General features: G+C 32.6%; 1 protein-coding gene and 1 non-coding gene across 2 annotated transcripts in view; one reads left to right on the top strand and one right to left on the bottom strand.

Annotated features, from left to right (window-relative positions):
• LOC106793692 (mannosyl-oligosaccharide 1,2-alpha-mannosidase IA) overlaps window positions 1–12,198 on the bottom strand; it is a 306,271-nt gene that overhangs the window by 166,478 nt on the left and 127,595 nt on the right. The window lies entirely within an intron of this gene.
• On the top strand, window positions 10,261–10,334 carry Trnai-aau. The gene has a single exon. It is a non-coding gene; the product is annotated as a tRNA-Ile (tRNA).

The following is a 12,198-nucleotide window of genomic DNA, read 5'->3' as shown; positions in this document are numbered from 1 at the left end:
GAGTGAGAGAGAAGGAGAATAACTATAAGAGAAAGAGAGAGAGAGAGTGAGTGTGAGTTGGGCAACGCGATGTTAGAACGTACACGAAGAGTTGAATAAACCGTCGTTCACCGTAATGGCGGCGTACCGCTATAAGGAGGCTGTTCTCTTACGATGAACGTGCTGGCCCTGGGCCACGCTAAGATAGATCTCTGTTCCGTGACGTGTTTGTCGAGTCGCGTGACGTACCAAGCAGCATCCATTACTTTATGAACGCTGCTTGCTTGTATATACTTCTAGGTAGAAGGAACGAATCTTCGCAGCATCAACATTGGACCCTCTTCCATTCCATCCTTATTCTATCCTCTTATTTTCCATCGGCTGCCAATGGCTAGTAGATCGATTTATTTCACTTTGAAGTTATCCACAAATGAACTTCTGGGTATCTCCCATGTCCGTTAGTATCTTGGGAAAGAAGACTGACTGATGCAAATGATTGAACCATGATTCGACATAGAAATTAACGTTCGTTAGACGTAACGTAGGGAGCTTCTGATCATACAGGTTAACATACCGTAAGGTCTAATCAAGTCAATCTTTCAACATATACTTATAATTCTTTCTTCTTCTTTTTCGTTTCCTTTTCCTTTTTTTTCGAGTAATTGATCTTTTTTAATTGATTATAATTGACGTGATATCTATATGATAAAACAAATGTTTCGTGTCAGAAATCGGATCTTCTTTCTTTTTTTTTTTTAGACATTAATCGTTCTTTGCTAATCGATACAATAATAAGACCCTAAGGAAAACGTGTAACCTGTTAAGTCGTTCATTTTCTTACTTTCATGATAACGGAGATATCGTGAGAAATTTACTCGAAGTCACATATTCGCGTGGAACTATCACACGTATACTAGCAACTAACGCGTTCGTGGGATCCTCGAAGGCAGATCTACGATAGTATGTTAACAGCAGGAGTCTCGGTCCATAAGCGTTAGCTATCGGAGTTCCCATTAACCTCGATGGTTACGAACAACTCCTTCGAGTATCTTTTTTCTTCGATCTAACACCTTTCACGGGAAGAACAACCTTGTTTGTTGTTTGTCATTTACCTTACACAAGAGACCTTTTTTTTACTTTGATTAATCAGACTGGATTGCTTGCTTATGTGTGATCGATAGATCAACAAGATTTATCTTATTATTTTTATTTTGAATTATGTTTTTATGATACTTGTTTGGGTTGCAAAAATTAACACAAAAAATGGCTAAACATTCTACTACTTTATTCTATTTTTTGATTCGCGATTGAAAACATAAGAGAAAACGACGATGACACCGTTACCGAGTGAGATCGAGAGAGAAATCTAAAGAGGAATCGAGAAGAAGATCGAGAAAGAGAACGAAAGCAAACTCGAAGATCCTCGTCCCGCGATATCGTCGGGTCACGACCCCGACGTCTATTTGTTATTGTAATCTGCATCACTATGGATGAGACACGGATAATGGGCTCTTCGGATTTGTTGGGTCAACCTCGAGAAGGGAAAAACGGATCCGTGGTCATGGCACTTTCTGAGTACATGTACTACCTACATACATATACATATTTACGTTTCATCGATATTCAAATTTCATTTTTCTCGACAATCTAAAATCTCCTCTTGAATAAAGAAAGAAATAAAACTATGATCGAGAAGAAAGTGATCGAGTTAAATTTGATTATCAATTTTCTATAAATAGTTATGGTAAAAACGTTTGATATGAGATTTCATTAAAATTCTTTAACGTTAGAAGATATATTTTAATTCATAATCAAGATTTCTTTTGATTAATCATAAATTTATCATTAGATTTCAGTTTTCTTTACAATCTCGAATTTCTTTCTCGAAGAAAGAATATAATAGAGAAGTTTGATAAGATAAAAGAAAATGTACGAGATAAGTTAGATTATTAATTAAAAATTATAAATCTTATCTACGAAGGTTGGATAAAGTTTATCGGAATGGAATGGAATGGAATGGAAAATGTTCTTTAACGATTTCGTTCAATTCATAATCGAATGTTCTTCCGAAGAAGCATAAATTTAGTTTTACATAACGCACGCGCTATAATTTCCTTCTTATTCACAGTCCGATACACAAAGAATCGAATTGCATTTTGAGGCTTGCACTCGTGCGTGAGTTACGAGGAAGGAAAATCAATTGCCGGAGGGTAGAAGGATATAACTAGGGAACCACAGGACATGGGTCGACGAGTATTGCAAACGCGCATTGTCGGCGTCTTACCGAGTACGATGAAGCTGCACATCTATTTCATTTCAATGGAACTTCTCTTATCATAAATCATGATTTATTGCCATCAGGTTTATGTGTAGATATGTACGTGTGTAGAATGTATTTCTATATAAATGTATAGTTATATATAGATATAGATATATATATATATATATATTGAATAGTAGTACCAATTCGATATTGTACACGAACGCGTCGACGAAGATTACTCGAGCTACTGACTACCTCTCGATCCCCTCAGGGATATGAGAAGCTTCTAACTTCCGCGTACATTTAATCGAAACCTTTTCTTTTATCATAGTTATTTTCTTTAGCACGTGAAACGGTCGAGTCACGAGCTATCTTCGATTCTGGACCACACGTACACTTGAGTAACGATCAATTAAAAACTTAGATTGTTTTTTAACAATTTCTTTAAAATAAATATTTAAAAAATATAGATACGCGGCGATGAAGTTCTTAATCCACGTTTAAAGTATAATCACATTTTTGCAAATAATTTTGTCACTGTCTAAAACAAAATAATAGAGACCATTGAAAGGATAAAATCTATGAAAAGTAATGAAAAATTATTTTCCAATAACTTCTTGTGTGCCAAGAAGTATGTTTATTCTATATAAAAGAATAAACGTGAATTTTGAATACGTTAAAGAGTTATTTTATTTCTAAATGGTCTAGTGACTTTTCGGCTGAATTTAATGTAAATATATTGTAATATCACCGCAGATATTAACGTAAAACAACAAGAAATTACTTCCGATTTAATAATGGAACATTAAACAAATAAGTAAACTTTAGATTTCGTATATAATTAATATTCTCTCTTTGAATATGCGCTCGCAAAGCACGTAATTCACTTAACGACCTCTCGACCAAGACCAATGTCAAAAATTATTAACAAATTCCAAGCACCTGGAAACGGCCTTTACGTTCTATAACCTACGACAACTTAAACCCGCTCGTAATAATATATGAAATACAATTGAAAACATTTTTACATTGATATTTGAATTTAACCCTTTGTCGTCATTTTACTAACGCTACGAGGTTGGGTTTTTCAATGTTATTGTTAATTAAAAACTTTACAAAAATTTATTACTACTCTTTGAAATTTCTATAACATATTATATTATCTAATAGTTTAAATTTAATTATATAAATTTAATTTAAAAATAAAAATAATTATTCAAAGACAGCAAGAGACCCACGGTACCGATGGAAGATTAACGTTTATACGTATCACAGATATTTTTCTGACATTAATGAAAATTCATCAAAAGATAATTAAAAGAAAAAAAGAAAAAAATATAAATTTTGTAGTATCCAAAATATATTCGTTCGTCGCTATTCGAAGAAACACGTGCTTTTCCGTGGATCAACTCCAATTAAGGTTTTCCAATCTTTTACGAGGAAAGAAATCGATTATAGGACGATAGCCTCGGGGAGTCGATTCACGTTCTTAAATTCACGATTCTATGAGGATACGGAATTAAACGTCTCGATTGGACTCGTTACTTTCTAAGGTCGTTCAGCTTCGAGGATCAAATGCTGTTCTTGTTGAAGAAGGACAACGAGTCTCTGGTTTACGCGAGCACCAAAATTAGCACCAGTGAAATACGTTCCTTTCGGATCTTCTTCTTCTTCTTTCTCTCTCTCTCTTAGCTTTTTCTTCTCATTCCCCGTGTTTTACGATTGAGTAGGCACAAAATGAGAATTCCAAGATTTCTAGCATAGAATAGAAATCGACTTCTAAAGGATATTGCAATCTTTTCACGATTTAATGAATATGTAACTGACAAACACGATCTTTTCATCTCCCATTTGAAAAACACAAAAAAAAAGAGATAGATTAAAAAATTAATAAGTTATTTTTATTTTTAATTAAAAATAATACATGTACTGCGGGCCTGAGTTACATTTTGTTTTTTCTTATATTTACTAGACGTAAGAAAAAAAGAAAAAAGAACAACAACGCAATAACCGATTTTCATCAATTGAATAATAATAAACATATTATTTAAATAAGTAATGAATTACAATATAATTCGCAATTGCGAATCATAATATTTTAAATATGTTTGATAGAGAGAGAAAAAAAAACAATTAGAACTAAATAACTAATTTGATTACTTACTGTTACATAAATTTACCATTCTGAGAACATAATCTTTAGGTTTAATCAGATCGAGAATACCGATAACAGTAACGGTGATTGAACACAGATGAGAGTTTCATCGAAATAAAGTATTTCTAAGGCAGAAGGCTAAGAAAATATCATTTCCCCCTTGATGGCGGATTTAAGAAGGGTCGATTTGATATGAAGGGATAAAGAGGAAGGTCGAATAGCTCGATAGAAGTTCATCGCGAATTGGAGAGTGGCGAAGGGACGATACGAAAATAATACGTTCCCCCGACTTGCATTTTCTCTTTTATATATAGTATCTACTTTCTTCTTACATACCTAGTACTTACTTATCTACCTACCAACCTACCTAGAAGAGGGCTAGCGAGTTTTGAGGATTCCGATATCTTCCATTTCATTTCCAATCGAGATACCCCAATAAGAGAAGTTCAAGCTTTCCCAATAAGCAAGTCGTCGGCTCCATGCTGCACTGATCTTTGCACAACGTTTCTAGAAAAGGTTATAGTATAAAAAGAGTAGGATACAGGAAAAGTAAACTAGGAATTTTATGAAATCATAAAGTTTCGAGATATTTCGGGATAAATCGACGAACAAATTTTATATTAAAAAAAAAAAAAACATCGTATTTCTTGGCGAAAAAAAAACATGACGATTTTAATGCAATGAATTTAAATAATATCAAAGTACCAAATTATTAATTGCTGCATCTAATAGTTATTGAAACAAAGAAGATAAATTAAGAAACAAGTTATATGAAAAATTTCCAAATTCAAAAGGATGTTCTGATAGAGAGAAAAAGGAGGGATAGAATAATAAAGAAGAAATAAAAGAAAGGAATTCTTATGGAGAATAGAATAAAAAAAAATGACGCCGTAAGTCTATTGGTGAACGGATCACGAACAGTAGAATATTTTTTCGATTTAGGTCGTCTGTATGTATCCGTGTAAGATACTCTATTCCTCCTTTCACCGATGACAATAGGAAAGGCCAATAAAGTCGAAATTCATAGAATTCTTCGAAAATGGCGTCCAAGATCCTTCGAGCTTTTGTTCGAGTGACGAAATATCCGTTTGTGCGGGAGAAAAAAGATGAAAGATTTCTCTTTGGAAATATATAAATCATTTATAGGATAATAGTATAATATATACATTTATTATAATATTCAAAGAAAAACATATTAAGAATCCATTTATGCATTTTCATATTGTAATTTAAAACAAAACTAAGGTAAGTAAAAATTTGCATGGTTTTTCTTACGAATACTGAAATAAAATCTAATTCTTTCTTACAATTGTGTTTAAACGTAGTAAATAAATATGAAATAAAATGTAATTTTCATGTTATTATATATTTATAGGGGTATCTAAACGCGTTTCACAAATCATTAAATTATTTTCAAAATTTTGTTGCAAGAAGTAGATGATACAATATTCATTGTTTTTAGAATACTTTGTATAAAATCCTAAAATTTCAAATAAATGAAAATATACGTGAGAGAGAGAGGAAAAGACTAAAATATTAATATCGTCGTTTTGTTCGATCGCATTTCGGATTGCAAAGCATGCATTCCACGAACGATTGAAGCCGGATATACATTCGGTTTCCAACTATATCGCAAGGAAAGTCTAGAAGAGGAAGAGAGAGGGAAGAGAGGAAAAGAGCAAAAGGATATATATATATATATTTCATCCATCCTTCCCCTCTCGGCTTTTAATCCGATTAGGTAGAAAAAAGTTTGATACTCGGTGGCGATGATGCTCAGATATAAGCTCTAATCCCTTTTTCGGCGTACGACTGAACGGATTTGCTGCTTGCGTTTCCAACGATATCGCCACTATTTCCGCTGGTATATACCACGAAAGACGATCATTGCTATGGTGTCTCGAATATATGCCGGTTTACTTGTTCGAGACACATTTTCTAACTGGTACGACCATTCATATATTATCCATATATGTAACATTTATATATCGTTTGATATTATCGAAATGAAACTTCTTTCGGTAGGGTACCAACAATTTTCAAGCGACACAAAAAATAAAAGGTTTTTGATAAAAGCGCGTTATTTCAGTAAGAAGGAGAAACGGGAAAATATCGATCGGACAAGACTTGTGAGGAAACGATAGGAGAAATACGAGACAGCAACACGCAACGGGCACAAACAATTTAAACCACGACACGAAAAATACAATAATGTCATTGATAAGAATGATTTAATAATAAGTTGGAGACAAAAATTTGAACTCGTTTTTAGAATAAAATTTTTTACATTTCTTCCTAATTAAATTATATTATTAAAATGAATTTGTTAGAAAAATAAATGTAGAAATGAAGACCTAACCTCCAAAAACAGAAACCTTTTCGCGGTGAGACCAGGGTAATTGAGATTATTTGCGTTTTCATTCATTTTATTGTTATTAATATTGTAACTTAAGTATTTTTTCGAGCTAATGGCTATGCTAAATTTTATCTAAATTTATTTACATGTTTAGTTATTATTCACTTTCTTTTAATACATCTGACACGTTGATTTTTTTTTTAAATAATTAAATGGAACACTTACATTTATCCAACAATTCGTTAAAAAATCAAATGTATGTATATATGAAATAAATATTTTAAGCATATTATATGTGTATGTGTAGAGATACTTTTAATAATTTTAGTTTTAGGGTACAGTGTAAATGTGCAAAAAAACATTAATTAATAATCTAATATAATTCAATAAAATTATTAGTTTACTTAGTTTCACTTTAGTCGCGCGTTGGTTCCAAGCATTTGACTTTATTTCGATTTTAATTAATAATTATTTTATGTTATTTTATTTGTAATGAAAATTATGTATACTCAGAGATAATAAAAAATATTTAATTTTTCGTTTTAATCTTTTATCGTTTATTTTATTATCATATATTTTATAGTAATAGTATCATTGATTATTGTTTGTGTTTATGTTTATTGTTAATGATAATTAAAAAAAAAAAAAGAATATTTATTTCTAAAGCTATATCGTTGAGTTCATTGTTGAATAAAGATAATATATCGCAGGAAAAAGAAAGATTAGCTGTTGAACTGACGAAGATCACGTATTACATTCAAGAAGTGATCGTAGCGGGCTCGAACAAACGACCTATACCGAAGCATGTAATTTCGTTACTCGGAGGACGAGGTTTCGCAAACACGAAGTTCTTCCTTGGCAGAGTTGCATATCGATCTTGTGCTATCAAAACGTTTAGAGATAAGCGGAGAGATATTCATGAAAAGTGAGAAGATAGAAAGAGAGGAAACGAGTATAAGAAAATATTACGTTAACGAATCCATGATTTCAAATTTCGCGAGATCTAAATTTAACGTTTAATTATTCATTTTTTCAATTTCTTTTGTATTTGTTCATAGAATTTAATTAACCCGATTTAGTCTAACATTAATTACAATTAAAGCTTGTAAGGATAAGATATGAACAAAAATTGATACGTATAAATGTTACATCCCTGTCAGACATAATCATTGAAAGTTCACTGTATAAGATTTTACGTGCGAATGGTGAAGAAGATCCTGCGGCCTTTTCCTGGAGAAGGACCACGAAAAATGCTTCGAGCGGTCAGCAGGTGCAATTAGATGCTGCAATAAGATAGCCATTAATAGCGACCGCGACGTCACGTAATTATAGTGATCGCATCAGCGAGTGGAGAATCATAATCCAGAAAGGTAGACTCGTTCTTAAAAAATCTTCGAAAGAGAAAGAGAAAGAGAGAGAGAGAGAGAGAGAGAGAGAAAGAGAGAGAGAGATTGTTTCAGTTTGACAAAAACAAAACTTAAAAAAATTCATATTGTTACAATCGATGGAATCGATATTGTGGTACAATTACAAAAAAAAAAAAAGGAAAACAAAATCATAATTGATATCATGATTCTATCTTATAAACGAATTAACTTTCATAATAATAACCCAATCTCTTCAAATACAAAAGATAATAATATAATTTATCGATATATTTTATATATGATTTTTAATATTTAAAATTCATCAACGTGAGATTGGTATTATCGTTTAATTAAAATCAACTAAATACGGAATTAAATGATAAAGGACATTTCAAGGGGAGATAAAAGAGATAAAAATCATCTCGCGAAGGGGCCAAGTCTATAATTTATCTTAGTCGTCGAGTGGTTTCACGGAGTGTCACTCTCTTCCTTCCGGTAACTCGCGAAAATGTAAAAGAAATCCGCGTACTTTTCTTTTTTCATCTTTCTCTCTCGTCGCGTAGAAAAAAAGACCTTCCCAAAAAAGCAAACAAAAAAATAAAAAAAAAAAAGAAAGGCAAGGAAGAAAGTCTTTGTTTCTCTCTTACTCTTTCTCGGAAGAAAAAAGGGATTGTTTTTTTTTTAATATAAAAAAAAGAAAAAATCGTTACGCTGGCTCAGACACGGAAGCTGGAAAGCTCGCAGGACACGGCACGGCGACGGTGTTTCATTACTTTTACCAACTCATTGTTCCTCGTGCGCGGAAAACGCGGCGCGTAACATAATTCATATCTAAACTCAAGTTTAATCCAGCTCTCGAGGCGGTCCACGGTGACCGGACAAAGTTACGAGTTCCCGTAGCGATACGAAACGAACTTGTCCTCCGACGAGGATTACTCGCTTTGAAAGTCGAATAACTTCCCTCCTGTCGTGTCCTCTCTCATTACTTTCTACAATTTTTCTTTTCTTTTTTTTTCTGTGCAGCCCTTTCGTTCGTTGATGAGTATTACATCCTTCTAACCTCCTACCATTCCCCCTCTTCCGCCCCCCACCTCCTCCTACCCCTACTCCAACCTTCCACTGCCACCCCCATTTCACTGACACTTTGAAGTAATCCGAACAAAAGTCTAATTAGTTCTCTGTGCGAAGTCAAATAATATTATATATTATAATATATAGTGTATTCTCATTCTGATGAAAAATTATTTCGACAAATTAAATATCGAGAAAAAGCGTGTCTTATTCTTTTCTTCTTATTTCTTTTCCTTCATCTTTTTCTTTTGCGGAATGAAAAAGGATAGAAAATCTCGAGTAACAGTCGATTAGGATTATTTTCTTTATGGTCATGAACGTATCAATGATTCGAGACGCTCATCTTGAACAGACAATGATCGTGGGAGCATTTTGCTTGAAAGAGAGAGAGAGAGAGAGAGAAAGAGATAGAATGAGAGAATGAGAGAGAGATAGAGAATCTAAACGCCGGACATCAAAGCTTGATAACGCAGAGTTAGACTAAATCGAGCGGAACACGTGCGAACGCTTTATCGCACTGATTCACCACCGCTCGCTAATGTCAGTGATCTTCAGTAGGTTCGTGTGAAAATGATCGCGACGATCAAAGCCGATGATCGACGTACGTGCACAAGGAAAAGTACATCCTTAAATCGGACGGATGATCGCTTCGATAATTTTGAATAACCGTATACGATTTACGTTTTATATACATACCTATAACCATTATCATACCTAAGAATAATACGAGCGCCATTGTTTGTTGTCTATTTTTGCTGATTACTTCTCATTTTTTTTGTTCTTCTTTTTTAACTTTCGTATACCTATGGGAATAACAAGGCGTCGTCAGAGTTTTACTTTATATTTTTCATTTTTGAATTCAACGTTATTTATTGTTTTTCTTTTTGCTCATTTTCACGTATAGGAATAGTTTCGCGTCATCGATCCTTTTCTCTATTTTTTCTTTTTAAATTAAATATTTTTTCTTTTTTATATCGTCGTATATATAAAAATATATAATTATAACAGTTCAAATATTTTTTTCTACTCTTTTTTTGTCTTCGTATTATCGTACACCATCCGATACATCGGCCCATTAGCTCAGTTGGTTAGAGCGTCGTGCTAATAACGCGAAGGTCGTGGGTTCGATCCCCCCATGGGCCAATTTCTTTTTTTTCTTTTTTTTCAACATTTATACAAAATATAAAATATACAGATTATATTGATCGAAATTTACAATTTTTGTAAATGGTATAACCCCATTAAATAAATTACAGTTTCCATCAGGTCACTAATATCAACTAACGTGGGCACGGTTAGTAAAATGGATGGGTGATTCGTTCGAAAAAAAACCATTTCAATCTATTCTCATATATACGAATAGCTCTGGTTATTGTTATTTTTTTTTATATTATTCTTATTTTATTAATATTTTATTTTTCGGTATTATTAATAGTAAATAAATCGTAAAAATTTATATCATATTCTCATATGATATTATTTTACTTTAAACAGAAGTATGCATTTCTAGGCGTAATGAGATGAAATTGGTCCTTTGAAAATAGCTTTGAAACACGAAAGCAGAAACGTGCTTGGCCTAATTTACTCGCGATGAATCAATTATATCTCTATAGAGGTGAAACTCCGATGCGAGTAGAAACCTTTAAAACTTTATCACGCGTATATTTTATCGATTACGTTAAAATACGAATGTACGCTGGACAAAGAGAGGGAGAGAGAGAGAGAGAGAGAGAGAGAGAGAGAGAGAGAGAGAGAGAGAGAGAGAGATTCATTACGGGAGATTGATTATAATCAAAAAAGATCGATCACGAATTCCAGTGTCCTTCGTAAATCGAATACCTGATATTTTATCTAGCAATACATTTTGTGTAAATAGGATCTACCATTCCCGTTGAAATTCCATTAAAATATAGCCAACGCTAATGTACTTTTAACGAGCACGAACTAAAGATCGGACATTCTCAGACTTATTTCGTTTATTTTTTTTCTTTCTTTTTAATTTATTCATTTAATTTTGTTTGTTGCTGAGATATCTTTATCATTATTTTTTATCAGTGAACGTTTCATGGACGGGCAAAAATAAATATTAACATTTTGTGCAATTAATATAAATTATCATGTCATTTTTAATAACTTCACAAAAATATTCATGTTATTTATAATAATTATAATAATATAAAATAACACAGAGAACTATACAAATATTTTAAATTGAAACACGTTCGCACAAGGATTAAAATTCTCATTCTTTTGGCACGGGGCCGACGCATCTTCCTCTTCGTGCTGATCGTATCGATACTTGGAAGTAAAGACCGTAAGAATATAGAGAAAGAAAGAGAGAGAAAGAGAAAGAGAGGCATAATTCGTTTCCGAATATACTGGGTGATCAAAAAATAACAATCTCTTTTCAATCTGCACTTTGAGAAAGATCGAGAGTAATAAATTAAGAGATTTAAAGAAAGAGGAAAGAAAAAGAAAAAGAAGATGTATTCACGATTAAGATGTACCGAAAGAATAGCTATATTTCGAGAAGAATATTACTCTTAATGTTACTCTTAATGTTATTCTTATAAAGGACAGAGATAGAAAATCGATCGAATACTCGGGTCACGAGAAATTACCGTAGCGTGCACCAAGTTGAATATCAATGCACTCGGAAATGTTGTATGAAAGAAAAAGAAAGAGAGAGAGAGAGAGAGAGAAAGAGGAAGAGAAGGAGAGAAACTTGCTCTTACAATTGCAGTAATCTTTGGATAATCGACTTTCCAATTGCATTCATAGATACCTTCGAGGAATCTAACATAAGAGCATTCAGTATGACGACTATAATGTCTGCCACAAAGTATCTTCCTTAGAAATGCTATCCAAATTATAGTATATATATATATTGAAAAAAAAAAAAAACAAGAAAGAAAAGAGAAAGATCATTTAACGTTATCAGAGTTAAACTTTCTCGGAAGAAATATGAGAATGTTTGTTGAATGTTTTACCTTGAAAATAAATGTAT

The sequence above is a fragment of the Polistes canadensis genome, unplaced genomic scaffold (genome assembly GCF_001313835.1).
Source record: "Polistes canadensis isolate GaletaPanama2010 unplaced genomic scaffold, ASM131383v1 scaffold_17, whole genome shotgun sequence".
In the NCBI taxonomy this organism is placed as follows: domain Eukaryota; kingdom Metazoa; phylum Arthropoda; class Insecta; order Hymenoptera; family Vespidae; genus Polistes; species Polistes canadensis.
Note: the sequence above shows the minus strand (reverse complement) of the source record. Positions and strands in the feature narration are given on the sequence as shown.